At 49.3% G+C, this 16,225-nt stretch overlaps 1 protein-coding gene across 4 annotated transcripts in view; it reads left to right on the forward strand.

Annotated features, from left to right (window-relative positions):
• The first annotated feature begins 1,707 nt into the window (after positions 1 to 1,707).
• The window catches only part of LOC148513523 (protein FAM118B-like), a 51,019-nt gene continuing 36,501 nt past the window's right edge, over positions 1,708 to 16,225 (forward strand). For all 4 annotated transcript variants that reach the window (XM_088481820.1, XM_088481816.1, XM_088481818.1 and 1 more), the window contains exons 1-2: positions 1,708 to 1,806; positions 11,284 to 11,461. The gene's annotated coding sequence lies outside the window, so the exon portion shown is untranslated. The remainder of the gene's footprint in view (positions 1,807 to 11,283; positions 11,462 to 16,225) is intronic.

A 16,225-nucleotide genomic window follows, 5' to 3' on the forward strand; every position in this document is an offset into this window, starting at 1 on the left:
GAGCCTTACATCCAGGTCACTCACTCCTAACGGGCAATTACAATATTTAGGGTATAATGCCCACTATAGTGCCCGGGCCTAGTGTCTGCCTATTTACCCACAGGCCTAATGCCTAACTGTGCCCACAGGCCTAGTGTCCAACTACCCTGGTGGTCTAGGAGGAATTAAATAATACCAGTGGCCCAAGGCCGCCTACCGGTATGTTGGGGGAGGCTGCAGTGGGGAGCTTCGTTAGCTCAGGGCCGTAACCAGGGTAGTGCGACCAGTGCCATGGCACAGGGCACCGCAGGGCAGGGGCGCTGTTTGGGCCTGTCACTTTTCCTGTTTATTATCATTCTCACTTGTAGCTTCCTCTTCCTTTATTCCCAGCATCTCCTGGCCTCCCCTATCTCTTCCCCGGCCCTTCCCCATGAGGCCATGGCCCTCTCTCAGGTGCACTATATTATGTCCCTATTTATCCCCAGCATCTCCTGGCCTCCCCTATCTCTTTCCTGACCCTTCCCCATGAGGCCATGGCCCTCTCTCAGGTGCACTATATTATGTCCCGATTTATCCCCAGCATCTCCTGGCCTCCCCTATCTCTTCCCTGGCCCTTCCCCATGAGGCCATGGCCCTCTCTCAGGTGCACTATATTATGTCCCTATTTATCCCCAGCATCTCCTGGCCTCCTCTATCTCTTCCCTGGCCCTTCCCCATGAGGCCATGGCCCTCTCTCAGGTGCACTATATTATGTCCCTATTTATCCCCAGCATCTCCTGGCCTCCCCTATCTCTTCCCTGGCCCTTCCCCATGAGGCCATGGCCCTCTCTCAGGTGCACTATATTATGTCCCTATTTATCCCCAGCATCTCCTGGCCTCCCCTATCTCTTCCCTGGCCCTTCCCCATGAGGCCATGGCCCTCTCTCAGGTGCACTATATTATGTCCCTATTTATCCCCAGCATCTCCTGGCCTCGTCTATCTCCCTGGCCCTTTCCCATGAGGCCATGGCTTTTTTTCAGGTGCACTATCTTATGTCCCTATTTAAAAAATAATGGGTGAAGGGGGGTGCCAATACTCTCTCTGGCACAGGGCACCAAATAGTCTAGTTACGGCTCTGCGTTAGCTTTTTTACTTCCCACCACTGCAGCACTTCTCCAGTCCTCAACTTCTTTCTTCTGCTGCCGGCCTGTCCTGGCCAGCGGCGCCTCCTCTTCTCCGCATCCAGCTGCCGCTGTTCATCTTCTTGGTTGACAGCTGCATCTTCCGCAGCCGCTGGAACTCTTGTTGCGGCTCCTCTCTTCGGTTTTTCAGGTCTTCTTTCCTCCCTCTCCGCCAACAAACTATCTTCTCCCGCTCAGCGGCGTATAATATAAGATGCCGTGAGTGGGCGGGGCCATTAAACAGCAAGCCGCGATTGGTGCGCTGCGTCCACCTGCTATTGGCTGCTGGACCGTGAACCATGATTAGCTCGGGCGCCGGAGCCAAACACCCGCCGCGCCCAACGCTGCATCAAGACTACAGGGCTGCGGAATATGTGTGCAGTATATAAATAACTGGTAATAAAGAATCAGCCCGGAGACCTCCCACTTACAGTACTGTATATGGTTACACTACAGTATAATATTACTGTATATAGCCAGAGGAAGGCTGCAGTACCGGAGAGGGGCGGCAGAGGGCAGCAGAGCGTCGCAGTTAGTGATACGTAGCATCAGAAGATTTGTCACACACCGGACGCCGTAGTCTGAGCTGATGTGGGGGAGAAAGAATCGTGTGTGCGGGGAAGAGGAGGACCGGCTGCTGCTACTACTACTGCTGGTCACACTCAGGTAACTGACACTCAGGTAACTGACACTCACTGACTGACACTCAGGTAACTGGCACTCACTGACTGACACTCAGGTAACTGGCACTCACTGACTGACACTCAGGTAACTGACACTGACTGACTGACACTCAGGTAACTGACACTGACTGACTGACACTCAGGTAATGGACTCTCACTCACTGACACTCAGGTAACAGACACTGACTGACCCTCAGGTAACTGACACTCACTGACTGACACTCAGGTAACTGGCACTCACTGACTGACACTCAGGTAACAGATACTGACTGACACTCAGGTAACTGACACTCACTGACTGACACTCAGGTAACTGGCACTCACTGACTGACACTCAGGTAACTGACACTGACTGACTGACACTCAGGTAATGGACTCTCACTCACTGACACTCAGGTAACAGACACTGACTGGCCCTCAGGTAACGGATACTCACTGACTGGCCCTCAGGGAACTGACACTCAGGTAACGGACACTGACTGTCACTCAGGTAACGGGCACTCGCTGACTAACCCCCAAGTAATGGACACTCACTAACTGACACTCAGGTAATGGACTCTCACTCACTGTCACTCAGGTAACGGACACTCACTGACACTCAGGTAACAGACACTGACTGACACTCAGGTAACAGATACTGACTGACTGACACTCAGGTAACGGATACTCACTGACATTCAGGTAACTCACATAACTCACTGACTGACACTCAGGTAACGGATACTCACTGACTGACCCTCAGGGAACTGACACTCACTGACTGACCCTCAGGGAACTGACACTCACTGACTGACCCTCAGGGAACTGACACTCACTGACTGACCCTCAGGTAACTGACACTCACTGACTGACCCTCGGGTAACTGACACTCAGGTAACGGAAACTGACTGACTGACGCTCAGGTAACGGACACTGACTGACTGACACTCAGGTAACGGACACACTGACTGACACTCAGGTAACGGACACTGACTGACACTCAGGTAACGGACACTGACTGACACTCAGGTAACAGATACTGACCGACTGACACTCAGGTAGCGGATACTCACTGACTGACCCTCAGGGAACTGACACTCACTGACTGACCCTCAGGGAACTGACACTCACTGACTGACCCTCAGGTAACGGAAACTGACTGACTGACACTCAGGTAACGGACACTGACTGACACTCAGGTAACGGACACTGACTGTCACTCAGGTAACGGACACTGACTGACACTCAGGTAACGGACACTGACTGACACTCAGGTAACAGATACTGACCGACTGACACTCAGGTAACGGATACTCACTGACCCTCAGGGAACTGACACTCACTGACTGACCCTCAGGGAACTGACACTCACTGACTGACCCTCAGGTAACGGAAACTGACTGACTGACACTCAGGTAACGGACACTGACTGACACTCAGGTAACGGACACTGACTGTCACTCAGGTAACGGACACTGACTGACACTCAGGTAACGGACACTGACTGACTGTCACTCAGGTAACGGACACACTGACTGACACTCAGATAACGGACACTGACTGACACTCAGGTAACGGACACTGACTGACACTCAGGTAACGGACACTGACTGACACTCAGGTAACGGACATTGACTAACCAACACTCAAGGAAACGTCAAACACTCGCTGACTGTCAAACTGTTAATGGACACTCACTGACTGACACTCTGGTAACGGTCACTCACTGACTAACCCTCAGGTAATGGACACTCACTAACTGACACTCTGGTAACGGTCACTCACTGACTAACCCTCAGGTAATGGACACTCACTAACTTACACTCAGGTAATCGACTCTCTCTGACTGACACTCAGGTAACGGACACACTGACTGACTGACTGTCCTCAGGTAACAGACACTGACTGACACTGGTAACGGTCACTCACTGACTGACATTCAGGTAACTCACATCACTCACTGACTGACATTCAGGTAACTCACATCACTCACTGACTGACATTCAGGTAACTCACATCACTCACTGACTGACATTCAGGTAACTCACATCACTCACTGACTGACATTCAGGTAACTCACATCACTCACTGACTGATACTCAGGTAACTCACATCACTCACTGACTGACACTCCGGTAACGGACACTCACTAACTTACACTCAGGTAATCGACTCTCTCTGACTGACACTCAGGTAACGGACACACTGACTGACTGTCCTCAGGTAACCGGCACTCATTGACACTGGTAACGGTCACTCACTGACTGACATTCAGGAAACTCACATCACTCACTGACTGACACTCCGGTAACGGACACTCGCTGACTGACTGACACTCCGGTAACGGACACTCATTGACTGACTGACACTCCGGTAACGGAAACTCGCTGACTGACACTCCGGTAACGGACACTCACTGACTGACACTGCGGTAACGGACACTCGCTGACTGACTGACACTCCGGTAACGGACACTCGCTAACTGTCAAACTGGTAATGGACACTCACTGACTGTCACTCATGTAACTGGCACTCACCGACTGACTGACCCACACACATCTGTTGTGTTATCTCCCACTGACTGACCCACACACAACTGCTGTGTTATCTCCCGCTGACTGACCCACACACATCTGCTGTGTTATCTCCCGCTGACTGACCCACAGCTGCTAGATTGCCACCTATAAATCGTATTGAAAGATTCCTCTTTTATCATGGATGTACGTCCATTTGAGGTATTGTAATCCCAGTAGTGCATTCTTTGCAATGCTCTTTCACACTCTACCGGGTCTCACACTCCCCACGCAGGTTATTATAGCAATATCTCATGGTTATGTACAACAAGCTAATGTAATGTTAATTATTAGACTATAACCCCTATTAAATCGGTAATCCACCTTTTAAAATAGATAAGAACGCGGCTCCTTTCCCCCTGAAAGCAGGTTTTCCGGAAGTAGCTAAACTTTTCTGGTTTGTTCAAAAAATTATAAAACTAGCATCCAGCGGCCCCCAGGAAGCTACACAATGGCAAGATGTGCTGAGTGGGTGAAATATGAATGGCGTGTTTAGTGCTTTCCATCAGCTTGCGTTGGGGGTTGTCATGACTGCAAGAGTCTGCTGTGCACAGAGACTTGCTATATACAGTCACACACACATATGTAACCTGCGATAATGACGTCATAGCTGCGATATTAACGCAAAAACAAAGTTTTTGCACCCATATTGAATACCCCTCATGGTGTTCATGCGTTATGTTTAACGTGACTTGTAGCGCACGGAGGTAAGATGTATGTGGAGTGTGGACACATCTGTATAGTACAGTTATTACTGTGTTGGAGAAGATGGCAGTAGAAAGGCAGTGATATATAATGCCACTGATACATTTTACCACACTCTTTTTTTTTTTTTTTTTTTTTACGTTATAAGAATCTACTTAGTAGTAGGCAAAAGTGGTGTTATACAGAGGGGATGTAGTCGGCATCCCGGCGTGTGGGATGCCGACGGTCTAAATACCGGCGCCGAAATCCCAACTGCATCGGGATCCCAGCACCAGTATCCCAACTGCCTCCATCCCAAAGGTAAGTACCGGCAGTTAGGGGAGGGTTAGGGTGCAGGTTAGGCACTAGGGGGAGGGTTAGGTTTAGAGTGTGGGGAGGTTAGGTTTAGGCACCTGGGAGGGAGTGTTAGGGTACGGGGAGGGGGAGATTAGGCTTAGGCACTAGGGGGAGGAGATTAGGTTTAGGCACCGGGGAGGGAGTGTTAGGTTTCGGGGAGGGGAAGGTTTGGCTTAGGCACTAGGGGGGGAGGTTAGGTTTAGGCACTAGGGTGGAGGTTAGGTTTAGGCATTGGGGAGGGAGTGTTAGGGTGTGGGGAGGGGGAGATTAGGTTTAGGCACCGGGTAGGGAGTATTAGGGTGCGGGGAGGGGGAGGTTAGGTTTAGGCAACTGGGAGAGATTGTTAGGATGCGGGGAGGGGGAGGTTAGAGTTAGGCACTAGGGGGGAGATTAGGTTTAGGCACCGGGTAGGGAGTGTTAGGGGAAGGTTAGGTTTAGGTAGCGAGTGTGAGGGGGAGGGGGAGGTTAGATTTAGGCACCGGGGAGAGAGTGTTAGGATGCGGGGAGGGGGAGGTTAGGGTTAGGCACTAGGGGGGGAGATTAGGTTTAGGCACCTGGTAGGGAGTGTTAGGGGGAGGTTAGGTTTAGGCACCAGGTAGGGAGTGTTAGGGGGAGGTTAGGTTTAGGCACCAGGGAGAGAGTGTTAGGATGCGGGGAGGGGTAGGTTAGGTTTAGGCACAGGCATCGGGGAGAGAGTGTTACGGTGTGAGGAGGGGGTCTTTGGGGTTAGGTACTAGGGGGGAGATTAGGTTTAGGCATCGGGTAGGGAGGGTGAGGGGGAGATTAGGTTTAGGCACCGAGGAGAGAGTGTTAGGATGCGGGAAGGGGGGGAGGTTAGGGTTAGGCACCGAGGAGAGAGTGTTAGGATGCGGGAATGGGGGGAGGTTAGGGTTAGGCATCGAGGAGAGAGTGTTAGGATGCGGGAAGGGGGGGAGGTTAGGGTTAGGCATCGAGGAGAGAGTGTTAGGATGCGGGAAGGGGGGGAGGTTAGGATTAGGCATCGAGGAGGGAGTGTTAAGGTGCTGGGAGGGGCTGGTTAGGTTTATGCACTGGGGAGGAGGAGGAGGTTAGGCTTATGCACTAGGGGGAGGTTAGGTTTAGGCATCGGGGAGGGAGAGGTTAGGCTTAGGCACTAGGGGGAGGTTAGGTTTAGGCATCGGGGAGGGGGAGGTTGGCTTAGGCACTAGGGGGGGAGGTTAGGTTTAGGCATCGGGGAGGTTAGGCTTAGGCACTAGCAGGGGAGGTTAGGTTTAGGCACTAGGGGTGGAGGTTAGGCTTAGGCACTAGGGGGGGGGGGGTTAGGCTTAGGCACTAAGGGGGAGGTTAGGTTTAGGCACCAGGGAGGGAGTGTTAGCGTTAGGGTAGGGGTTAGTACTAACATACTTACCTATGGGTGTCAGGATTCTGACTGTCGGGATGTCGCTGTCTGTATTTTGACCAGCGGCATCCCGACTACCGGAAATCCATACCCAGCCCATATAGAGGCAGCATTATATTCTGTTTATGGCTTTCTAGAGATTTTGCATATTTTAGAAAGTATATCTTATTTATAACTGGGATTTGATTTAAGGGTCAATCATATCAAACTAACATTTCTTAGTGAAAATCACTATGCTGGGTACTGCGACACCTGGTACTTGAAACATCTTCTTGAAATCTCAAAAACACTCTATTTGCCACTTGACAGACAAGTTATAAAGAACAGACCCCACTCAGCAACATCTGTATTATCAGAGACCATTTTTATTGGCCTAATAGGTTTCCATAGGTCACTTATCCACTATGGCAAGAGCAGTGTGTTGTTCAGTGTTTAGCAGGAGCTTTCCTGTAAGCTGCAGTGCAGAGACTAGTTAAAGGAATGACGTAATCTGTCCTCATTCTCTGTGCAGACATGATGTCCTTGGGTGTCTTCTGTGCTGCATATTTCATGCTACACGGACCTTTGCAATGGACCAGCAAGCACGGCATGGCATTTAGGTTCAGGAGACTTCCAGCCTGTGCTATGTTACCATCAGTTTACTCAACTTACTTTCCATTTGCAGCCCAAAGCTAATATTTCCTAAAAAGGCATTTATTCTGCCATTTATAGTAATGTGGCCTTTAGAGCAGCGATGGGCAACCTGATACATTTCAGGGGCTGCATGGGTGGCCTTCTAACCTCTAAAGGTATCCAGTCAGAATACCAGCACTTACAGTACCAGAATGATGCATGGACGTTATGTTGACATGTGACATGTCGACACACACATTGTCGATAGTACATTTTAGTGGTAGGGTTAGGGCTTAAATAGTGAGAAAACGCTATGTCGACATTTTAACCATATCGACAGTGTCTATGTTGACATGTCAGCATAACGTCCATGTCGACATTCCGAACAGCGACATAACATACCGCTTCCTTTCAAAGTGCTGCACATTGCTCTCGGTAATAAGTTCACATGATACATAAATGATTCGCTGAGGACTGTGGGTAAAGGCTTATAGGGTCACCCGGCCACCTGCTTCCCAGCCTCCATAGATGGATTTGTCTCATCTGATTAGGCAATGTGGCAGCTACCACTCTGCCAATAGATAAAAGCTGACCAATGACATTCTCTGCCTAGTAATGTGTAAGTACACAGTAAACTGAGGCCCAGGTAATAAGGAGGAGAAATCCCTGGTTCTATCCTTCCTGACCCTTCACCAGTTTACACTCCCCCCCCCCCCCCCCCAAAACCATCTCTCCTTTCTCCATCACTATCTGCACACTGTACTAACTCCCACTGAGCACAAATCATACAACTATAAGGAGAAATGGCTTGTGAGCAGTATATATCCCCTAAAGTGCTACAGCACAGTGCATTACGCCCGACATAGGCCAGTCAGAACACAGAGCATTGCACATACTAGACATTTGTGTGCTTATCCATCAGGGTCCCTTCCTGTGGAATCTGTACTCTCAGTATTATATCTGGCTTATCCCACCACATCTCTCACCTCTATATAGTGTAATACTTGCTCAGGGATCAGTACTGTGTGCAGATCTTTAAATATTCACCTAGCCTTGTAATGTGTGTGAAACAGCAGGAAGGTAAACAGCAGCAGAATCCTTAATACGGTATTCCTAGCCGGCTACCTGGGCCAAACATTTCCTTTTGTGTCTGTATACAGCGCATGACATCACATATACAGAGATGACATCACATCCGTGTCACTGCGACAGAAGTCTGGGCTCGCTACTCTGTGATGTCATAAAAGTTTAGGGGGTTGAAATGGCTGCGTGTTGCCGTATACTCTCACACTTCAAACCTGCCAACATGTTTCATGCAGGAACAGGCCAAACTGAAATGCACTGGGCCACATCCAATTAGCCTCCATAAGCTAGCGCCCATGAGTTTTGGCTATTGAATTAGAAATCCGCGATAACTTAAGGCGGCTGTCAATGGGAACAAACGCGGCTTTTAGTTCGTACCTACCGAGTACTAGGAAAAGTTGGGAAATATATTTTAAGGTAAAAATGTTATTGCTCTGGGAGGCAATTTAGGGGTCTATTTACTAAGCAGTGTTAGGAGACAGAGAGAAAAGTGATAAGGTACCAGCCAATCGGCTCCCAACTGTCATTTTTCAAACACAGCCTCCTGACACTGCTTAGTAACTAGACCCCTAAATATTTAAATCTGTTCAATAAAGACGTATGCTCACAAACTGGCTCATGTTGTGGGGCGCGTATGTGGAGGTCTTGTCTAGATGGGAAATACATTCTATAACTTGTTCCCCAATATATTTCAAACTGTATTAAAATCACTTAAAAATCACATTACAGCATTTTAACGTAGCCCCAAATAATGTAGAGGCCTTAGGGTCTGATTCACACCCGCTCGCAAGCAGGTCGATGGCCGGGCAGTGCGCATGCGCTAGCCCCCCCGGAGCGAGTGAGAAATCACTCGCTCCGGGGCTCGCTACAAGACGAGGCGGCTGTCAATGTTGATCGACAGCTCACCCTGTTTTGTAGGCGGGTCAAGGGGGTGGCTGCACAAACGGAGGCGTTCCCGAAGGAACGCCTGCCGTTTGTGGGCGGCCCTACTGACATCACACGTGATGTCAGTAGTGAACTTCCTGCTCTATTAGAGCAGGAAGTTCACTGGGGCTTGCGGTGGACGAGACCCTACCAAAAGGGTCTCTTCGCAAGCCCGATGGTCGCAATAGTCGCGACCATCGCCAGGCCGCCCGCTAAAGCTGTGGGTGGTCACCCACATTTTAGCGAGCGGCCTGGAGGCCGGGGTAAAAATTAAAAAAAACGGCCCGCCCTGATTCAGGGCCTTAATCTGCTGTAAAACACGATCATTTTTCCAGTGGTAATAAAAAATCAGACATTTGACACCTTTTAAAACCTGAAATGCTTTGCTTACTGTAGGTCCACTAACAGCCTTCTATACTACCCTGCTGTCATATTCCCCACTTTTGGGGGGCTTCAAGGCGATTTACCAACCACTTACAATTACCACGACCTCCGCAAGGTGCCATTTCTAATCGCGTGTTAAGTTGACCTGCGTTAACTATTACAGAACACAGCTAATTGAATTTGTCCTTCTGTGTTGCCGTTAACTTTTTCATCGACTACAGTTCGTCCTAGAACCACCCCCAGTATTTCCAGCTTGTCCGTATGTCTCCATTATAGTCGAGTAATGACAATAGATGTTCTCTTCCTTGTCGCCACACCGTAAGCAGTATTTTGTAACACTTGGATGTCTGTGATTTAAAGTTTCTATACCGTGAACGACCTCAACATATCACATGTTTTTAGCTACTATTTACAACTGTAACTAAATACAGCTGCAACAAAGGTTTATCAGGGCCCTGCTGAGTCTACGGAAGGAAGAGAATGAGAGATGTACGAGGTGGAGGGGGCATATCATTGATCACTTGCCATAGTATTACAGGCAGGAAGTCTGATGTGCATAGGTCAGATATTATCCATCCTCTGAAATGCCTTATAATAATCTTCCACAATTGGGGGGAATTCAGTTCAGCGTGCTGGACGCGATGCGCCATTCCAACATGCGAGGAAAAAATTAGCGATATCGGCTCTACCATATATGGCCCCAGAGCCGGCCCTAGCCCAAGGCAAAATTTTGACTGGTGACCCCTACACAATATATATATATATATATATATATATATACATACACACACACAGACACACACACACACAGTGCCCCCAGTAGTAATAATGCCTGCAGTACCCCCAGTAGTTAATGCCCCATGAAGTGCCCCTAGTAGTAAGGGTCCCTGTAGTGCCCCCAGTTGCAGTGCTCCCAATAGTGGCCCCTGTAGTGCCCCATATGATGCCCCCTGTAGTAAGGCCACTGTAGTGCCCCCATATGATGCCCCCTGTAGTGGCCCCATATGATGCCCCCAGTAGTAAGCCCAGCGCACACACATACACAAAAAAAAAAAACAATACTTACCTTAAACCCCATTTCAGTGCCTGCTGCCGTCCGTCCCCGGCGCCCGCTCCTCGGAACTATGGGAGTGGCGTAATGACATCACTCCCATACTTCACTGCGGGACCCGGAAGCCAGATCTCAGGAGTGAGCTCCATCCTGCGGCTGCCGCCAGGGGGGAGAGAGGAGAGAAGGACCCGGGCGCCCTCTGGTAACACACTCTCAGCAGGTGCACGGCAAATGGAGGGTGCGAACGCTGGGCCGACGGGCCCCTTAAGCTGCCGGGCCCCATAGCAACCACGCCCCCTGCACCCTCCGTAGTTACGCCACTGGGCAGGCCAGTCCAGTCGCCCCTAGGCAATGGCTTATAATGCCTATGCCCGGCTCTGTATGGCCCAATATGTGCGCATTTCAGTTGACAATAGTTTTCCCTTATTCTTCCAGTCCCGGGTCCTGGATTCAGCGACAGCTGGAGATCTAGGAGGTCGCAGCAGGGATCTGTACCTCAGATGCTGGTCCGTTTCGTACTGTGAGCAGACAACTGGTCCTTGGTTTCGGGCCTCGGTGAGTGGGAGGCCAGTGGCTGGGGACACCTCGGAGGTGCTTTCTGTCTGAAAATCAGGTAAGTGATGGGTGTGGTAATAACACATATACAAAAAAAATAAATGAAATAGAAATTAATTACATTTCAGATGAGAACTCCAAAGACTTACATAGACTTTTAGAGCCTTCATTTAGAGTTCTCAGCCCATCCATAACGCTTTATTAGAGCTGTAAGGAAGCAGTCTGGACAGAGCGCTCACTGAAAACAAGCACCCATTCTAGTGAGCTGTCTCTCCAGGTCTGGTGTCTATATGCTACGTGTGGGGGCAGGATTGTTACAGGTGTGTTATCCAAAAGCTTTAAAATAGAGTGCAGTACTTGTTGTCTGTTACCCCAATGATCTGCCCATTGGGGGCTGTTGGGTCGTTTATTTTATTATAGAAATTTTTGTCAAAGATTCAAACGTTTTTAAAAGTTTTTATTGTACAGTTTTTCCAGAAGTTTTGAATATATGTTCTGGGAACAGGTTCCATAGATCTGACACAAGTCTGTCCCGCCCTTAACCTGTTAGCTAGGAGAGCAGGAAGGGGGCTTTCCTAACGTACATATACTGTATATGCGGAGTCATCAGAGAAGTCCCTTTCAGATTATATAACATTTCTACAAGGGGCTTGTGTAATAGGGTGCGAGCTTGTACTGGAATTCATGCGAGTATTCACATTTTTTTTAAAGCAGCAAAAATTTGAAAGACAAAACATCTTGGTTTTGCTTTTAAAATGATTGCCGCTTTAAAAAATATGGTAACACTCGCTTGAATTCCGGTACAAGCTCGCACCCTATTACATAAGACCCCTGTAGAAATGTTATATAATCTGAAAGTGACTTCTCTGCGGAGACGATGACTTGATGATTAAAGAAAATGTTCTTCACATGTTGATACCAAAATATGAACATATTCCGTTTCCTCAATTATTTACTGCATAATTGTAGTCTGTGACTGATATTGAAGGTGTACCTGTTGCCTACACGCAGAGGATACAGGCTGCCATTTGTGCCTTCACTGTGATTACTTAGGACTGCAGTGGGTGCAGGTAATGGTGGAATTGCTGCCGTTACAGGGATGGGTTGGAGGCCCCGGCCCCCACCTCGCCTCCGGGCCCCGTTATTCTCTGCACCCTCTGTAGCCGTGGTAGTTCTGCCCACAACACTGCTGTGTCCTCTTCATGTAGCTGGCAGATGCCCTGTAATGGAAATCCCCACTTACCTACAACACTGGATGTCTCTTACTGTCTTCTCCCATTTATAGAGTGTCGCCCCCTCCGTTAGTATTATGGTGCGGATTGTAAACTATTGCGCTGTATTAGATTGTTGCTGTACCAGTCTGAATATAATGGGTGGGCTGTGTGGGAAAGGTCTGTTGGAAAGCTCAGTTTGTCTGGGAGATGGAGGATGTTGGTTTAATCTATCATAGATGTTGCACCCATCCATATATGTACAGTATGTACATACCCAGTGTGTGATATCTTGGATGTGAATTATAGTTGGTACAGTACACAATTGAATATGAGATGTAGTAATGGATTGAACGTATTCTAAGACACCGAAGTAAAGTAGGTTTTTCTGGACCGTAGTCTGTCTGACTTGCTATAATGATATGGAACAAATTGATTTGATCCTCAGTGATATAATTGTCATGTCCAATTCCTGTAATAAGTTCCATGATGAAAGAAAATATATATGCATGCCTCTAATTCTTTTACTATACCTAAATGTTCTCATGAATTTATTAGCGCAGTCACAACGTGCACGCCACTGCCACCTAATAGCGGGGAGACTGTAGATGTGTGTTATGCAGGAACTCTCAGGAAGTGACATCACTGACACTGGTGGGAGGGGTCAGCGCTCATACTAAGTGTCAGTAACTGCCAACGTGATGACATCATTTTTTTCATCATCAGTTGATTTTATTATTTAGATTATAGTGTTCCCTCTAGCTCCGGCGGGAGGCAGGGCGCCGGAGCTAGAGAGGGCATGCCCGTGCGCGCGCGACCGAGAAGGGGGCGTGGTCATCGGAAAAGGGGGTGTGTCTATAAGACGCATCCCCTTTTCGTCACTCTTGGGGGCGTGCCCGGCACTTACGGACACGCCGGGCAGCCCCCAGGCCTGCATGCGCCCGGCGTCTATTCTCCGGCGGTGACCGGGTCACCGCATGTTTCTCCACCCGCGGGTGAGAACGGCTCCCGCAGGCTGTGAGGGCAGGGCGCTTTTTGCCCTCCTCCTGGAGGGCAGGGTGCTTTTTGCCCTCCAGAAGGAGGGCAGGGCGCCGCGCCCCGCTGAAACAGCCTAGCGGGAACGCTAGATTATCTCCATACAATAGAGAGATGATATATTGTCAATTTATGTCCCCTCTTCCTGTGGGGAAAGGTGTCACAATTATTAGGGATGAGGCAGGAAAATATGGCCCTTGCTGAACACCAGCATTGTATTACTACTGCAAGAATTATCCTTGTAGCATCAACATTAATCCTATAATATAATACTTTTTTCTCAGAGATTCTGGACCTTATTCAGAGGCGGCCGTAAGGTCGTAGCGGGTCTCTTTCCAAAGGGGGCGAGCTGTCGATGTTGATTGACAGCTCGCCCCGTTTGGAAGGCGGGCCGGGGGGGGTGGCAGCCCAAACGGGGGCTGCCACCAGTGATGTCAGTGGAGAGCTTCCGGCTCTGACAGAGCCAGAAGCTCTCCGGGGCTTACGACAAGTGAGACCCTACCCTAGGGTCTCGTCATAAGCCCCGATGGTCGCGATGGTCTCTGACCATCGCGACCATCACCCGAGCGGTCGTTAGAGCTGTGGGTGTAAACCCACAGCCTAACGACCGAAACAGAGGCGGGCGGTCAGGATGCAAGCGGCCGCCCAGTTTCTGAGCGACCGCTTGCATCCTCCGAGCGCCTCTGAATCAGGCCCTCTGTTTCTAGCTGACATTGTTACTGCATGATTTGTTCCAATAAAGATTTTCTGAGAACAGGTTAAAGACACCGGACCTACGTCTGTCCCGTCCTTTACCTGTCAGCCAGGAGAGCAGGACGGGAGCTCTCCTCACGTTATACTGTGTAACTCACTTTCAGGCCTCTGTTTTCTCATTACGTAATCTGATCATCTAAACCAACATTCATGACTGTGATGCTGGGAACTCGTGGCTTCAGGTGAATTAATGGTGTCAATATATCTTAGCCTTGTGAATTTAAATGAATACCTGTAAGCATTTATTCCTTTATTCATGCAGTACAGGTGAGGAAATTGAGGACTGTCTCATACTCTACCACCCCGGGCGAAACATAGGGAGAAGTAAACACTTTTTTAAAAATTTTAAATTAAAAAATAAAACCTCCTTAAAAGATAGTGTAATAAATCCACGTGCACTGGCAAGTTATCTGTGGTAATCCCAGTTATATAATGGTGGTACCTAACCCTAACTTCCCTGGGGGGGTGCCTAACCCTAAACCTAAGTCTCTCGGGGGGGTGCCTAAAGGTGCATACACACGTAGTGTTCCCGCTAGGCTGTTTTAGCGGGGCGCGGCGCCCTGCCCTCCTTCTGGAGGGCAAAAAGCACCCTGCCCTCCAGGAGGAGGGCAAAAAGCGCCCTGCCCTAACAGCCTGCGGGAGCCGTTCTCACCCGCGGGACGCAGGGTCCCGCGGGTGGACAAACATGCGGTGACCCGGTCACCGCCGGGGAATAGACGCCGGGCGCCGGGCACACCCCCAAGTATGATGAAAAGGGGGACGCGTCTTATAGACACGCCCCCTTTTCGTAACCACGCCCCTTTTCGAAGGCGCGCGCACAACATTGCCCTCTCTAGCTCCGGCGCCCTGCCTGCCGCCGGAGCTAGAGGGAACACTACACACGGGACGGTTCGCTCCATGAACTAAATTGTCCCGTGTGTCCCCGGCAGGGGTATGCTCAGTGCTGTTAATGACACTGAGCAGAAACACTGAACGAAATCAAGAACGATTTAGTTCACTGCCGGGCTCCCTCCCTCATCCCCGACCATGTTCAACCTGACATTATCGTCAGGTTGGACGGGAGGTTCGGGCGATGAACAATAACTACCAACTACAAACGGGACCGCGCATTGAGACTAAACGATTTTTTGGACGACTGACCGATATTCAGTCATCCCAAAAAAATCGGTGAATGTGCACGCACCTTCACTCTAACCTTTCCCCCCCCCCCCCCTCTAATGGTGCTTAACCCTAACACTCCAGGGGGGGTGCCTAACCCTAAGTTCCCTCCGGGGTTGCCTAAGCCTAGTTTTCTCCAACTTATCAGACCTGGCATTTATTATTTAGTGCCTGACTCATTCTAATAGAGCCACATGTAACTATTTCACATGTTTCACCCTGTGAGGGGATCTGCAATAAGGTCTGTTTGGAGCAGGGGTGAGAACATGCATAAGAGCCACCGATACTATGTAACACCGTGATACTGTGTTAGCTGTGAAAATAAAAATATAGTATATGTTATGTGTAGTGAATAGAGAGAGCTAGGTGTTTGGAATAAAGTTCCGAAATGGATTTTATCTCCAGGTGCTGACTTAAAACCAATCTGTGCATAGCCAGCACCGGAGATAAAATCCATTTAGCTTTAAAAGAAGTTTATTGGGAATACTTCCTCCTTCTCCTAGGCTGCGGATTTAGGGTCCCTCCCATGTGGCGCCAGACTTTTCTAGCTTGTTTTGTAATAAAGTTCCACCGGATGAGTGCGACAGAATCCTCAGCATTATGTGAGAAACGCGTTGTAAAAACCAGGCTGGTCTTACTATGTCACTTTTGACGCTTGCAATCCT

Source organism: Taudactylus pleione, unplaced genomic scaffold, assembly GCF_031769625.1.
Source record: "Taudactylus pleione unplaced genomic scaffold, aTauple2 ptg000278l, whole genome shotgun sequence".
Classification (NCBI taxonomy): domain Eukaryota; kingdom Metazoa; phylum Chordata; class Amphibia; order Anura; family Myobatrachidae; genus Taudactylus; species Taudactylus pleione.